This window comes from Cricetulus griseus, chromosome 5 (assembly GCF_003668045.3).
Source record: "Cricetulus griseus strain 17A/GY chromosome 5, alternate assembly CriGri-PICRH-1.0, whole genome shotgun sequence".
NCBI lineage: Eukaryota > Metazoa > Chordata > Mammalia > Rodentia > Cricetidae > Cricetulus > Cricetulus griseus.
Window position 1 is genome coordinate 148,059,565 of NC_048598.1, and position 14,620 is coordinate 148,074,184.

Genomic DNA, 14,620 nt, shown 5'->3' on the forward strand with positions numbered 1-14,620 from the left:
TTCCTGTCTTGGTCTTTAAGTATAAGAGTTGATGACTGTATAATAGTCTACACCATGCACTCATATACAAATATTTTCATTCCCATAGATGTTTAGATGCTATTTTATAAATAGAAAAGATAATCCTCCCTTTCTCTCTCCCCTTTTACAAATGTATAGAACTTTTGATATTAACGTTTTTTAATTTGGCCTTCAGCCTTGACTTGCTGACCTGTGGGTGTTAGGATAGATACCTGGCTGACCCTGCCCCCTAACAATGGGTGGGCACGCACAGGAAACATGCTACGTCATCACCAAGTCACTTGCCACGCATTACCGCCCTCAAGAGGACTCTAGGCATGCGTGAAGCCTCAGTGGGCATGCACGGTCTTCCCTTTAAAAGGTCCAGCCTCCTCCCCTCCCCCCCTCCCGCCCCTTCTTAGGTTGACTGACAATCCAGCCCCATCCCCCCTTCTCTTGTTAATAAACTCCATGTGGGTTGTCCATTCCTAGTTTCCTTTCTCTCTACTGATAACTGCAGCAGAAATCTAACAGAAGGCCTGTTTGTATTTGCTGATCTCTTTTTTCAGAGATCAGCACCTCTACCAGCAGAGGAGGGACTGTAGACTTCAGAAGCCTTGCTGTCTATTTGAACAGTGCATGCAGAAGACCTGTGTGACAATAGGTTCTCTGTTCTGGGCTTCCAGGAGTCTTGCTAACAGCACAAACCCGCCTACCCTTAAGTTAGCTTACACCTTTCCTTTCCATGAGACAGAACCAGTCCCCAGTGTCCATTCTATCCTCTTTCCATAGAGGATACTGTGACCCCAGGAGGTGACAAGCCATTTCATTTGATCTGTCAAGACCTCATTTACCAACAGTTTGCATCACTGAACAGTACTCAACATTCAAGAGGAATGATCAAGTACAAACTGCTTTTCTTACTTAAAAAGATTTACTTTCCAATGGGTAAAAGTGAGGAAACTAAGTAATATATGAAGCTCACATCTCATTTGTTTTCCTCCCATTTTGCAACTAGGGAGTTCATAATGGAGATTAAAGAATGGGCTTGGTTGACGTCAGTTTTGCAGCTGAATGTGTAAATTCATCCTTTCTCGGGTAGACAGGTCCAGCCAAGCAGCTTCCAGAGGAGAGGAAATAAGGTCAGCTTTGATCTCATGCTACTTCACTGCTAAGAGAAGAAAAGTGTCACATGGATCTCATACCCTGCATAGCCAAAACTTGTCTTTCTCCTTCGATGTGTGTTTCAACCCTTAGGAAATGAAACATTATAAAATGGCCTGTGTTTTCTGTAGATATGGTCACAAAATACTATCTAAAAGATGGCTCTTGAAGCCTGAAGAGGCTTAGTAAGTAAGAGTATTGGCTGCTCTTCCATGGGACCCAGGTTTGATTCCCAGCACCCATGTGGTAGCTCACAGTCAGCCATAATTCAAGCTCTAGGGGACCCAATGCCTCCTTCTGGCCTCCATTGGCATGCAGACATGTGGTGCACATACATGCATGTAGGCAAAACACTATACACACAAAATAAAATTAAACTCAACAAAAGAGCCTTCCCATATTCAAGTGTTCTCACAAAACCCAGAGGTTATACACATGTATAAAGTCAGGCTCTATACAAACAATGGCATTAGCTATTATTTTTACTTGCATTGATTAGGATACATGTGTGAAAATTTCTCTTTTCTTCACCTATATTTTACGAATTGCCCACTCTAAACAAATATTAAATTGTAATGAAAAGTAGCTCATGACATTGTATCACTGAGTGGAAAACAGATTTTTCTTCCTCTCACTTGTGATAAATTATTAGGATGGAAAGTAAATTGGGTTGGGAACTCAGACGGAATTACTTTCGGGTTTGTTCCAGCGTGCAAGGCTTTATGAAGTTACTATCAAAATCGTCCAGTGAAATAGATGACAAATTGAGGCATAAGTCATATTCTCTAGGACTTGCATAGGAACTGTTTAAACCAGCTTCAATGAGACAGCCCTTCTTGGAAAGATCCAGACAGAGCTGATACTTGCTCCTATGTGGTAATCCTGGTTGTTTGCACTTGGAACACTTTGTTCCACCCCCAGGAACTTCCTCAGAACTCCATGCTTCACCAACAGAGGATTATGTTCAGAGAAACAGTGGGACTTCAGGGCCGGGGCCAGTTATTTTGCCCCTCCCCCTTTTTGTCTCATGCTATATTCATAGTTTGGAGTACTATTTTTAGAATTCATGGTTTCTCCTGGGAATCCAAAGGCACAGATCTAGCCAGGACCGAGAATGGGATTAGACTCATGCTCCTGGGTGTCAGACCTTTGCCCATTTCTCTTCTCTGCATCTGCTTCTTTTTCTCTTGCTGCTCTTAGTCTCCAAGTTCACAGGGCAGAAATCTGATCTTCAGTAGCTCTCAGAGCATTCACTTGATAGGCCTGGCTGCTTGGAGAGAGACTGGTTCAGCTTCATCCTACCCCTTTTCTCTGTCCCTTCCTTCCCATATCCCACTTTCAATATTCCACATTCAGAAAGGACTGAATGGCCCATCCTAAGTCATGGGCCCATTCCTGGAGAATGTGTGGTAGTTTGGAAAGGAAGGGACCATGTTGCCCCACTTGCTTCTCCTACAACAACCACTTGGGTAGAGGACATAGATGTTTTCTCTCTCTCTCTATTTAAATCATCATTTAAATAGCCCAAGAAGCCATCATTGTACCAAGTCAGTCTGTAACTAGACCGTAACCTCATAACTAGAACTCTGTATTTCAAGTGGCTTGTGCAATAAGTCTTAAGGAAGATGGGAAGTTCTAGAAAAACATAATAACCCTGAATACAAGAGTAGGGGAACTTGCTGTCTAGGACACAGGCCTCATGGAGTTAAAAAGTAATATTCAACAATGCTAGATCTTGGTTGGATTTTTGCTATTCCTCCTAAGGGAGTGAAAATCATAGCCAATTTCTAGAATAGAGCAAAACCCATTGCATGTGAAAATCCTTTAGTTGAAGTCAAGATGTTATTAAAAAGTTGTAAGACATTCCACTTTGGTTTTTGTGAGAACCATTACAACAAATTTACTTCTGGTGTAAAAAAGATTCGGGAAAGCGTGTCATTACACTTGAGGGATTCTGCTCCAGGCACCATTCACTTAGATCAGACCCCCTGATTGATCATTGAGCTATAATTTCTATTAATTATTTCATACTAAGTAGTTAGTGATTCTCTGTATTTTTTATGAATTACATCAATGACTTTATTTCCTTAACAGCAATGTTCAAATTATGTATTTTGCCTGTTATGGTTATAAAACCATATTATCATGCCTCACAAAATTTAAACTGAATGAAACAGCCATTCAAAGCCCCATTCCCTACACAGCTATTATAAGCTTCTATAAAAAGGTATATTTTATGAAATTTTCTGTGGTAATTCTGTTCAATATTGATCTTACCTTTCATTCTTGTTAATCATAAGTGTTAGCTCAGCAATGTGTAAAAATTGTACTCATGAATGTACAAAAATAATAGGTATTTAGTTATTTGGAAGAGCTTGAATATCCCCCCCCCTCTCTGTTTCTTCCTGTTGTGAAAGAAAATATTTCCTTTCCTGGATTGTATAGTTCTGGGGTGTCCGTGAAATTCTGAGTATCTTCTGCACCCATGGCCATTGACAGAAAATACCTTCAGATACCTCTTTCTTTATAAGGGTGTTACACTCCATCAGACAAGCCGGCGAGTGTCTCTGCTAGAAATGCTCATTGGCAGAGCACTGCACTGGATGATATTAAAGTGACCCAGTTACTCTTCTCCTCTTGGTAAGTACTCGGAGAAGTCAGGATGTTCTCCACATCTTTTAGAAGAGAGAAAGGGATGTTTAGAACTCCAAAGCTGATGGCCCACTAGAGCCACTACTATATTTTGAGCAGTGATGCACTGTGTTTCTAGTTTGGCATGGAGCCTGCTGTAATGGCCTGTGTCAGAGAGCTGGGCCTTGGGGTCAGAGTACAGCTTTGGAGATATTCTCCATGCCTGCTTCACTTTCCTATAGAACTAACCTCCATTAACTAATGCATTTTTCTTTGTTGATAATTTCTTTGGGACAAATTGCCCCAAATGAGATTAAGAAGTCTAAATGTATTTGAATGATTCTAGGTAGACATTGTTACATTGCTTGCCAATACCGTTGCTTAAGATTTTCCCTCTTGATTGGCTGTTCACTGTAGGATGTATTCTCTTTCCATATAACCTTCCTTATATCTACAAAGACTTAAACTGATGACATCAGTCAGTTGTAAATCCATCATCATTTTAAAATGGCAGAAGTAAGAACAGTATTAACTAGGTTATGCAATGTTGCTCAGGAAAACTGTTTCATAATCATTGAAACATTACTTTTACTGTTGAGCACATGTTAAAAAGAATAGAAACAAAACATGTTGATTATTGAATTTGCTAGGGCTTGGTTGTGGATGGAGTGTCTCCTCAGAGCCCATTGTAATGAAAGACATGGTCTGTGGAATAATGTGGAACCTTGGGATTTAAGCCTAGCCAAGGTCTTCGGGTCATTGGGAAATCCCTTTGGTAGGTACTTCTTGTGGGAATCATTAGCACTTTTCTGAAGAGTGTTGTTAAAGATCTGAGTTTGGCCCCACCCCACCCTCTTTGCTCCTGGTTCAAGTCATAACCACTCTTTTGCTCCACAAACACTCTAGGGTTACTCTAAACAAGTCTCCTTTCTTTCTAAGTTGGCTGCCCCAGACATCTCTTTGCAGTCATGCAAAGTTGACTAATAGTATTATTCATTTTCAGAATCCAAATCTTTAGTGGTATTTGTTATTTTAAAATTATGTTTTTGTGCCTGTGTGGAGGTATGTGGATGTGAGTTCAGACACCTAAGAAGGCCAGAAGTGATGAGTACCCTTGATCTGGAGTTACAGGCAGTTGTAAGGTGCTCAGCATGGGATCCAAACTAGGTTCTTAGGCCACTATTAGCTGCTGCATCAATTCCCCAGTCCCTGGAGCTTCTTTTCTTTAACTCACAATATCATCTCTGTTCTTGTTTTTCCATCACACAGTATAGTCTCTTGTTCCATCAAGAACTATTGTTTAGTTGGCATTACTTTAAATTTTTCTCTGTTGAGGCTGACGTGACAGTTAAGAGCACTCTGCTGTTCCAGAGGACCCAAGTTCAATTCCCAGAACCACATAAGGCAGCTTACAACCAGCTGTAACTACAGATCCAGGAGGTCTGCACACACATACACACACAAATAAAATTAAAATTTTTTTAAAAAGATTTCTTTCAGGGCAGTGGTAGCTCACACTTTTAATCCCAGCACTTGGGAGGCAGAGACAGGCAGATCTCTGAGTTTAAGGCCAGCCTGGTCTACAGAGTGAATTCCAGGATAGCCAGGACTGTTAAACAGAGAAACCCTGTCTTGAAAAACAAAACAAACACAAAGTTGTTTCTCTGTTAATATTTCTAAGATTTTCTTGCAAGCTATTGACACCCACTCTCAAAGTTTTAATGTTGACCCTTTTAGATAGTTTGCAAACTTGTTAATAGATGTTTTCAGGAATGCTATTCCATACAATTTACTCAAATGGTCCTTAGTTGTTTTGTTAAGGGAAATTTCCAGAGGGTCACGTTTGTCCTGTCCAGTCAGTCAGACAGACAGAAGACACACACAGCACATTAGTCTATTGTCTGCCAAAATGACAAGAGATTGTCAACTGTAAAACATATCATTGTTTCATAGAAGCTAAAATGTAATACACATTGTACATACCATGTACCAAAGACTCTCAAGTCTGTAATCACTAAACAATCCAGGTTGTGTAATTGACTCCCTCATACCTCAAACTCAAATGTGTCTGTGTAAGTTTTTCTGTTCCTACTGTGAAAACGTGCCTACAAACTTGGTGGCTTAAAGCTACACAAATTGCCTTTCAGTTTTGGGAGCAAGCAGTGCAACCTAAGTTTCACCTAGCTAAAACTAAGATGGGCTGTGCTCCTGCTAGAAGCACCAGGGCAGAATTTATTTGCTTACCTTTTCCACTTGCAGAGACTGCCTAGATTCCTTAGCTTGTGGCTCTCTCCATCTTTAAAGCCAGCAACGGTTCTTCTTTCTTACTTCTCATCACCAGTTTTACTCTCTTGGCTCTCTCTTTTACCCATAAGTTGTTTGTAGTTCTGTTTGACATACTGTGGTAGTTGGAATTAACTGGTCCCTACAAGGACATAGGGAATGGCACTATTACAAGGGGTGGCTTTGTTGGAGAAAATGTGTCACTGTGGAGGCAGCCTTTGAGGTCTCATACATGCTCAAGCCATGCCTGGTATCAGTTCACTTCCTGTTGTCTTTGGATTAAGATGTAGAATTCTCAGCTCCTTCTCCAGCACTATTCCCCCTCACACTGCCATACTCCCAGCTGCCATGCTCCCCACCTCATATGATGATAATGGGCTAAACCTCTGAAACTGTAAGCCATTCTCAATTAAATATTTTCCTTTGTAAGAGTGGCTGTGGTCATGGTGTCTCTTCACAGCAATAGAATACTGACTGAGATACCTACCTGAACACTCAAGGACAATGACTTTCTTGCAAAATTCTTTATCATACCTATAAGACTTTTTTTCATAGAAAGGGGTATATCCACAGGTTTTGGGCACTAGGATGTTTGTTAAACAACTTGGAGCAGAGTCATTACTCTATCACCATGTTTAAAACTAAATTCATGGTGCTCTTCTTTATTCAAATTCACTTTCCTTCAGGCTTTTCTATCTCAATGACTTAAGGCATAACTAACCATTTTCCATTACCAGACATCATCCTAGAATCTTCCTTTTTACTCATTTCCCACATCAATCAACCGTTTGACCCAGAATCAGTCCCTTCTATCATTTCTTCCCGACAAAGAGTGCTTAGTCTAGCCAGGTGTGGTGGTGCACACCCTTATCTCCAGCACTCAGGAGGCAGAGTTCAGAGCTAGCCAACCTCATCTTTGTAGTGAGCTCCAGGACAACCAGAGCTATGTAGTGAGACCCTGTCTCAAAATTACAAAAGAAAAAAAAAAAGAGTCTAGTTAGTTCTGTGGGTGCCATCAAGTCCTGGTTTGTCCCAGCAACCTCTCTCCCTTTTCTACTGCTGTGACTTCCCCAGACAACTTCCTGCCATAGAAGTGGCATATCTCAAAATATGCCAGGGTGAGATTCATGGGCAGGAAGTTTCTGGTTTGTTTTGGTTTTGCTCTTTGTTGTTATTGTTGTTGTTGTTTTTGAGACAGGGTTTCTCTGTGTAGCTTTGGAGCCTATCCTGGCACTCGCTCTGGAGACTAGGCTGGCCTCAAACTCACAGAGATCCACCTGCCTCTGCCTCCAGAGTGCTGGGATTACAGGTGTGCGCCACCAATGCCCGGCCTTGGTTTTGTTCTTGGTACTGGGCATTGAACCCAGCACCTCTCATGCGCTAATCAAGCACTCTACCACCAGTTATCCCCCAGTCTTCCTTTCACTGTATAGCTTAAGACAGTCACTAGCTGGGTTTCCAGGTCCTGCAGGGGTTACAGTTTTGATTCTTCCTGGCCTCACCTGCTGCCAGGGGTAAGATGCAGGCACAGTAAGACACCAAAGGCTGCCTCTGTGTAGACCTAACTCCTCAATGTGGCACCATAGTTCATCAGCTCCGTAGCCATGTAAGCCCAACACTGCTGGCCTGGTTACTGAGACTAAAGGGACTCTTGGCTTTGAAAAGCACTTTCCTGACACTGGCCTTCTACAATGTCTCCCTCACGCTGCTCACGTCATTGCAAACTTACCCTCTGCAAAGACAGATATTTCTTCAGCTCCACTGTTTTGCCATCAATTCCTCCATCCATGTTCTGTCCTTACTAACCCGCCCTCCCCCTCCCACACGCATCTAGCTGGGCACCAAGACTGACCTTACCTTGGAGCATTTCTTACTCCTCCCTCATAGCTCCCACCATAGCCAGAAAACCCATTTCACCTCACCAATCGTGAACAGCCTGGTGCTGGGTCATCCTTCATCCTATATTTCACTGCCAAATGGAGTCTGGAAATGTTACTGCAATAAAGTCACTCCCTCTGTCAAAATCCCTCAGCAGCTCCTGATCCTGTGTCACATTAACTCTGAGCTTCTCTGTGTAGCCTTAAAGGCCCCCAGTAATTTGGCTGTACATATCAAGTTTACATGAGTCTCTGTTGTCCCACCACCTGCCTCAGGCAGGATGGCTTCCTCCCTGACCTCACTGCCCCTCCCTCCATGGCTTTGCCTTCAGGTCTCTCTGTCAATGCCTGTACATTCCCCTTCTGTCGTCACAGACTTTCTCCTTCAGCTTGGTTCAGTCACCTCAAGTCTTGACTCCCTAACGCATCCCTGGACTCACCTTTGCCTCTGAACTTGCAGAGGACATGGTAGGACACGGGACATTGTTGTCTCTTGCTCATTAGTCCTTCCCCAGCTCAAGTTCAGCTAACTCACAGCAAGGCCTCTGCTTTCCAGTTTCTTCTTTCCATAAGTGAGTAGTGATTTTTTTTTTTTTTTTTTTTTTTTGGTTTCTTCACCAATTCTTGAAATTATCACCACAAGCAGAGACTCATTCCTAGTTGGGGACTAGTTTACTGACTCAATTTCTTTCAGTATTTCAATAAATTAAGATATTGGGATGTTTGACAGTTCATGGATTTATGGTGATTGGTAAGTAGTTGCTGCAGCTGGAAACCCCAGTGATACTACCCATTCCCAGTTGCCGAGGAATAAAAATCACCAATGTAAGCTAAACATGACCATTATAAAGGTTGACTCCCAGACTTCTTTGTGTATCAGGTGCTATTACATAAAACTAAGCAGTTAGGGAGGACAGGAGGGAGCAGAAGACTTGATGTCTAACCCCAGTCTCAGGAATTACGTGTAGTAGTCTTGGTCGTGAGGAGAGCCACAGAACCATCTAATGGTCTAATCAAGATAACAGACACCAAAGGAGGGAGAGCGAAAGAAAAACAACTCAGATTCATAGGAAATTGAGTCATGGCTGTGAAGAAACAAACCCCACACCTTTTACTAACGGTGATGACACCCCCCAAATAGACACGAAGGTGGGCATCTCTACAGCAGCAACGCATGCGGACAGAGCACCCATCTGAGAAATGCTTCCCAGGAGGATTCCTTCCCGCAGACTTATGTGCCAATGTGTGACCAGTTTTACAGACATGTGTGCCAATGTATGACTGATTTCACAGACCTGTGTGCCTACATGTGATTGATGTCACAGACACCTAGATATGTGTGCCAACGCATGATTGATTGGTTTTACAGATGTGTGCCAACACAACACGTGATCAATTTCACAGACATGTGTGCCTGCATGTGATTGATTTTGAAGGGACCAACTCTCCATTTCAGCAGCCATAACAGCCTAGCGTGTGCTTGCCTGACCTTGCCTTGGTCACTAGGAGGTCAGATGCCTGCTTTGTGGCAAGGAACCAATCAGAAGTTAGTTAGTGGTGCTATGCTTTACAGCTCTGGTTGTGCTTTACAGACAAGTGCACAGCAATGACACACAGAGCATAGCAACCGCCCTGGGAGGGCCTATGGGACATAACAACCAGTTGACCAATCAGCACAGGGCAAGCCTGGAGGCACACCAATCCTGAGCCTGTGCGTACCCCCCTAGACACTTCCCTTATGCCGCCCTATAAGATCTCTATGTCGTGGCTTCGCCACATCTTTCCTAGCCATCCGTCATGGTGGATGGGTGAGAGGCCTGGGCTAACATGGGGTTAGCTCATTAAACAACTGCAATAAAGCCTTTTGCTGTTTGCATCAAGCTTTTGACTCTGCCTGGTGATTGGGGTGGCTGTGGTCTCTTGGGCTGAGATCCTGGGGCCCTGAGCCTCCGGGGTCTTTCAATTTCACAGACACATAGACACATGTGCCAATGCATGATCGATTTCACAGACGTGTCAGTTTGTGACTGATTTCACAAACAAGTGTGCCAACACATGGCATGATCAATTCATTGATTTTGATACCGTTATAACCTGGTAAGTTAAAAGATTTTCAGACGTTTCCAGTGAGAAGATGTCATATTTATGCGTACAGTGATTCTCAGGACACTGCCACCAAACTGGGTACATGTATGGACACACACACACACACACACACACACACACACACACACACACACACACACACACACACAAACGACACACCCAAGCCATTTGCTGTTTGTGCCCTAAATGTAAAACAAGGAATTCCCCAGATGCGTTTTAAATTCCAGAGCAATTACTACATCCAATTTGAAGAGCCAGAAGGAAGGATCATTCTGCCAAGTAGCTATTAGTGATGGGATTGCTTCGGCTTCAAAGTCTGTGCTGGATTAACTCCTAAAGTACTCAATTATTTTCCAGATCATGCTGTGGTGTCACATAGCCTAAAGAGAGGCCACCATCTTTGAAACCTAAGCAGGTAGAAGAAAGGAAGGCTACATTTTCTTTTACACTGGAGGCTATGTCCAATGAGCTAGATGAAATGTAAAAAACATCAAAAGCTTTTTTTGATTGTTTGTCTTAGACAAAACAGTATTCAATATCAAGTTTCTTTAAACAGATGAGACATTTAGGTCAATGCACTCATGGTATTTGACCATTATAAAGACCTCATCTGCAGTGAAGTTGCTTACTGGAGACTCACTAGTTGTGCTTTGCTGTTGAATTGTCTTCAGAGCCAACACTGCCCTGGCCGTGTTTTTACAGCAGAGAGTAGCAGAATGCAGAGCCTCGATCAGAAGAACTAATCAGAGATGAATGGGGCACTGGTCTGGGTGAAAATCTTGGGGGGAAGGATGGGACACAGGCATGTGTCTTCTTACTTCTTTCCAAGACCATTGTGTGTCAGCCAATCGAGTCTTGTGCTCTGAACCCTGAGCAAGATGGATCCAGTCTGAGAAACCTTCTCAGCACAATGCAAGGAGGTCACTGTTGTCCCACAGGTGACACATGAGGTCAAACTCACTTGTAACTTCTCACCTAGAGGGAATAGAAACTCCCCTGCCCCAGTTGCTTTTTTTTTTTTTTTTTTAACTTTTGAATTTGGCAGTGCCCACCAAACTAGATGAGATTTCAGTTCATTGATACCCCTGTGTTTTCCATTTCATGATGCTTTGTGTGTGTGTGTGTGTGTGTGTGTGTGTGTGTGTGTGTGTGTGTGTGTGTGTGTGTTCTGAGGCAGGGTTTCCTCTGTGTTACAACCTTGACTATCCTGGAACATCCTCTGTAGACCAGGCTAGTCTCAAACTCACAGAGTTCCACTGCCTCTGCCTCCTGAGTGCTTTGATTAAAGGTGTACACTACCACTGCCCTAAAGTCAATGATACCAAAGTCCTCTTGTCCTCTGTCCTTGTTTTTATAGATCAAGAAACTGAGTCTGACTCGTACTGCCCTTCTGTGTGGCTGACCACAGCCTGTACTCAGCAGATCCTTGTGGTCCTGATTCTGTCATCTGTGGACTTGGGGACTGACTGACATATGGATTGTTCTATGAAATGTTTTGCATAAAAATGATTCAATTGTAAAGTGGCAATTTTATCAATTGGTAAAATTCTAAATACCAGTTATTTCAGGAATTAATTTAATGCTATAAAAATAAAAAATGATTTTGCAGGTGGTTTTCCCAGAGCATGGCTTGTCCATTGCACTTGGGATGTGCAGACCCCTGCGATTTCCCCAGACTTGAGAAATTGAACTGCACAAGCTGTGGTAGTGTGACTGAGTTTTTTGATCCCCTCTGGTTAAAAGAAAAGAGGTGCGAATCTAATATGGATGGGGAAAGTTGAACTAGATGTCACAATGATAATGCCAGCTCCTCTCAATTCAGAATACAGCAGACAACTTCCTAGGAATTCAGAGTGTCCCACACTCATTTAAATCCCCCAACCAAAGAAAAATCACATATCTGTAATTCCAGCATTTGGAGGTGGAGGCAGGAGGATCTAGAGTTGAAGCCCAGTCTGGGCTATAGGAAGAAGTCCAGGGGAAGAAAGTAGGAAGGAGGAGCAGGAAGAGGAAGAGGAGCAGGAAGAGGAAGAGGAGGAGGAATAGGAGGAGGAAGAGGAGGAAGAGGAGGAGGAGGAGAACTGGTGCCTTTTAAGGACTCAAAAAATATTTATGCTTCTTTTCTGGATGCATGCATGAGGCAGAGTACACTTTCCCTCAGCTTGACCTTTCACCAGGTCTAGCCTGGCCTCTCACCTCTTCTCTTCGCCAGTGGCCACGCAGGTTCACTTTTCTTCACCATGCCAAAAGTGAAAATACCGTCACCACCCACAGACTACATAAGTAGGAGATGGTTTTACTTGGTTGCTGTCTTAGTCAGTATTCTATTACTGTGAAGAGACATTGTGACCACGGCAACTCTTAGGAGGGAAAACATCTAATGGGGGGCTTACAGTTTCAGGGGTTTAATCCATTATCATTGTGTCGGGACATGGGAGTGTGCAGGCAGACATAGTGTTGGAGAGGTAGCTTAGAGTTGTACATCCAGATCAACAGGCAGCAGGCAGAGAGAGACACTAGGTCTGGCTTGAGCATTTGAAATGACAACTCTCACCCCTAGTGACACACTTCCTCCAATGAGGCCACACTTCCTAATCCCTGCAAGTAGTGCCACTCCCTAATGATGATGCATTCACATATATCAGCCTGTGGGGACCATTCCTATTCAAACCATTAAAAATTATCTGCTTTCAAAAGTTCCCAATCTCTGATGCTTGAATGATTATCTCTGGGGTTTCAAACCCGAGCACTGATAATTCTTAAAATCCCCCAGGTGCCTAAAAGGTGCAGGTGAGTTTACCATTGCCTTGAAGCAAGAGGATGAACCATTACTGAAGCAATGCCACAGTTCCGCTGAAGATAAAGCCAATGCTGAAATTCAAAGGCTGTCAGTGGCACCCCATTGTCTTCAGTGTTCTTTACTGTAAATTAGCATGATCCTGGGGTGGAGATGAGATAACAAAGGAGCAGATCTCTGCTGTGCTCTCAGGTTGGGTAGCACATTTGTGTTTACCTTCTCAATGACATGATAGTGCTAATTCAGCCATGGTTGAGAATTTACACCATAGAAATTTCTAAACACTACAAATCAGAATTTTTTATTAAATTTATTAGTTGAGTTTCCTACATTTGGGGAAATCGAAGAGGTTAGCACATCCAGAGTGAAATGCATAAGCCTCGCCCTGGGAAAAACCTCCTTCGTGATCATGGTACCTCCCCTCCCATGGAAGGTCGAATTTATCTTTTCTTAACAGCAGAGAAGTAGAATAATTTTATCCAGAAATCAATAGATAATATTATAGTACTGAATAGAACTAAAGTCCCAGGCCTTGGTCAGACCTAAGAAGTAAAATCACATTTGGGTCATGAGTGAGCCAGAGGTTAGTTCTCTTACTCCTCTGGAGGTAAATAAGGAGACAGCAATAAGCCAAATAGTAAAACTATGAAGAGTCTGCTGTTGTCATTGTGACCTTGGTAGCTTTGCACATAAGCCATAAAGGATAGTTAAGAATTTGACTCAAAACAACTGTGGTAGTTTGAATGAAGTTGGCCCTTATAAGCTCACAGGGAGTGACACTATCAGGAGGTGTGACTTTGTTGGAATAGATAATGGCCTTATTGGAAGAGGTGTGTCACTGTGAAGATGGGCTTTGGGTTCTATATATGTTCAAGCCACACCCAGGGCCTCAGATTACTTCCTGTTGCCTGTTCCCCAGCACCATGTCTGCCTGCATGCCCCCATGGTGCACCACGATGATAATGGACTAAACCTCTGAAAATGAAAGACACCCCAATAAAATGTTTTCCTTTTTAGGAGTTGTGGTGGTCATGATGTCTCTTCAAAGCAATAGAAGCCCTAAGTAAGACAACAACACTCCACTTGTCCCTTTTGATTTTTGCCCAGACACCTGTCTGCATTTCTTTGGTTAAAGAACCAGGATAAAAGAAGGTTGGAGACATCTATTGATGTAGTTAGCTACAGAGATGGCTCTCATATTGAGACCTCCTCCAAAATTTAGTAACTATTGGGTATGGTGGTATGTACCTGTAATCCCAGCACTTGGGAGGAGGAAGCAGGAGAATAATTTTCAAGGGTAACTTTGGCTGCAATGAACAATAACTACAGCAGCAACAACTGTCAACAGTAATGTGAGGGAGTTTGGAACCATAGTCCCCCTTGGTCCAGCCTAAAGATGACTGGGGTGCTAGCTGCTATTTTGGTGGCAGCCTTCTGGGAGACCCTGAGCCTTCTGGGAGGCCACCCTGACCAATTCCTGGAAAAGCTACCCATAGATTTCTGAGTCCCAGACACCGTGGAGAAGAAAAAAAAAAAATGCAGTTTTCCAAGTCACTAAATTTTGAGATAATTTGATATATAGTTATGTCAGGGCCTGAATGTAATATTTAGGAGTAGACCTCAGCTCAATTCCAGGAGCTCGAATCTATTGTCTTTTAGATGTGGGCTGGTTACCTCCGGATGGCCTGTCCAAGGTGAAGTATGGCTCCTACTTGTGTAACAATAGACCTAGGCCCTGGGTGGACACACACCCATCCTGAGG

At 42.9% G+C, this 14,620-nt stretch overlaps 1 non-coding gene and 1 pseudogene across 1 annotated transcript; one reads left to right on the forward strand and one right to left on the reverse strand.

Moving 5' to 3' along the window:
* Nucleotides 1-11,655: 11,655 nt before the first annotated feature.
* On the forward strand, nt 11,656-11,798 carry LOC113835717 (annotated as a pseudogene).
* A 1,335-nt stretch (nt 11,799-13,133) lies between these two features.
* Nucleotides 13,134-13,294, reverse strand: LOC113835716. The gene has a single exon (XR_003485402.1). It is a non-coding gene; the product is annotated as a U1 spliceosomal RNA (small nuclear RNA).
* Nucleotides 13,295-14,620: the final 1,326 nt, after the last annotated feature.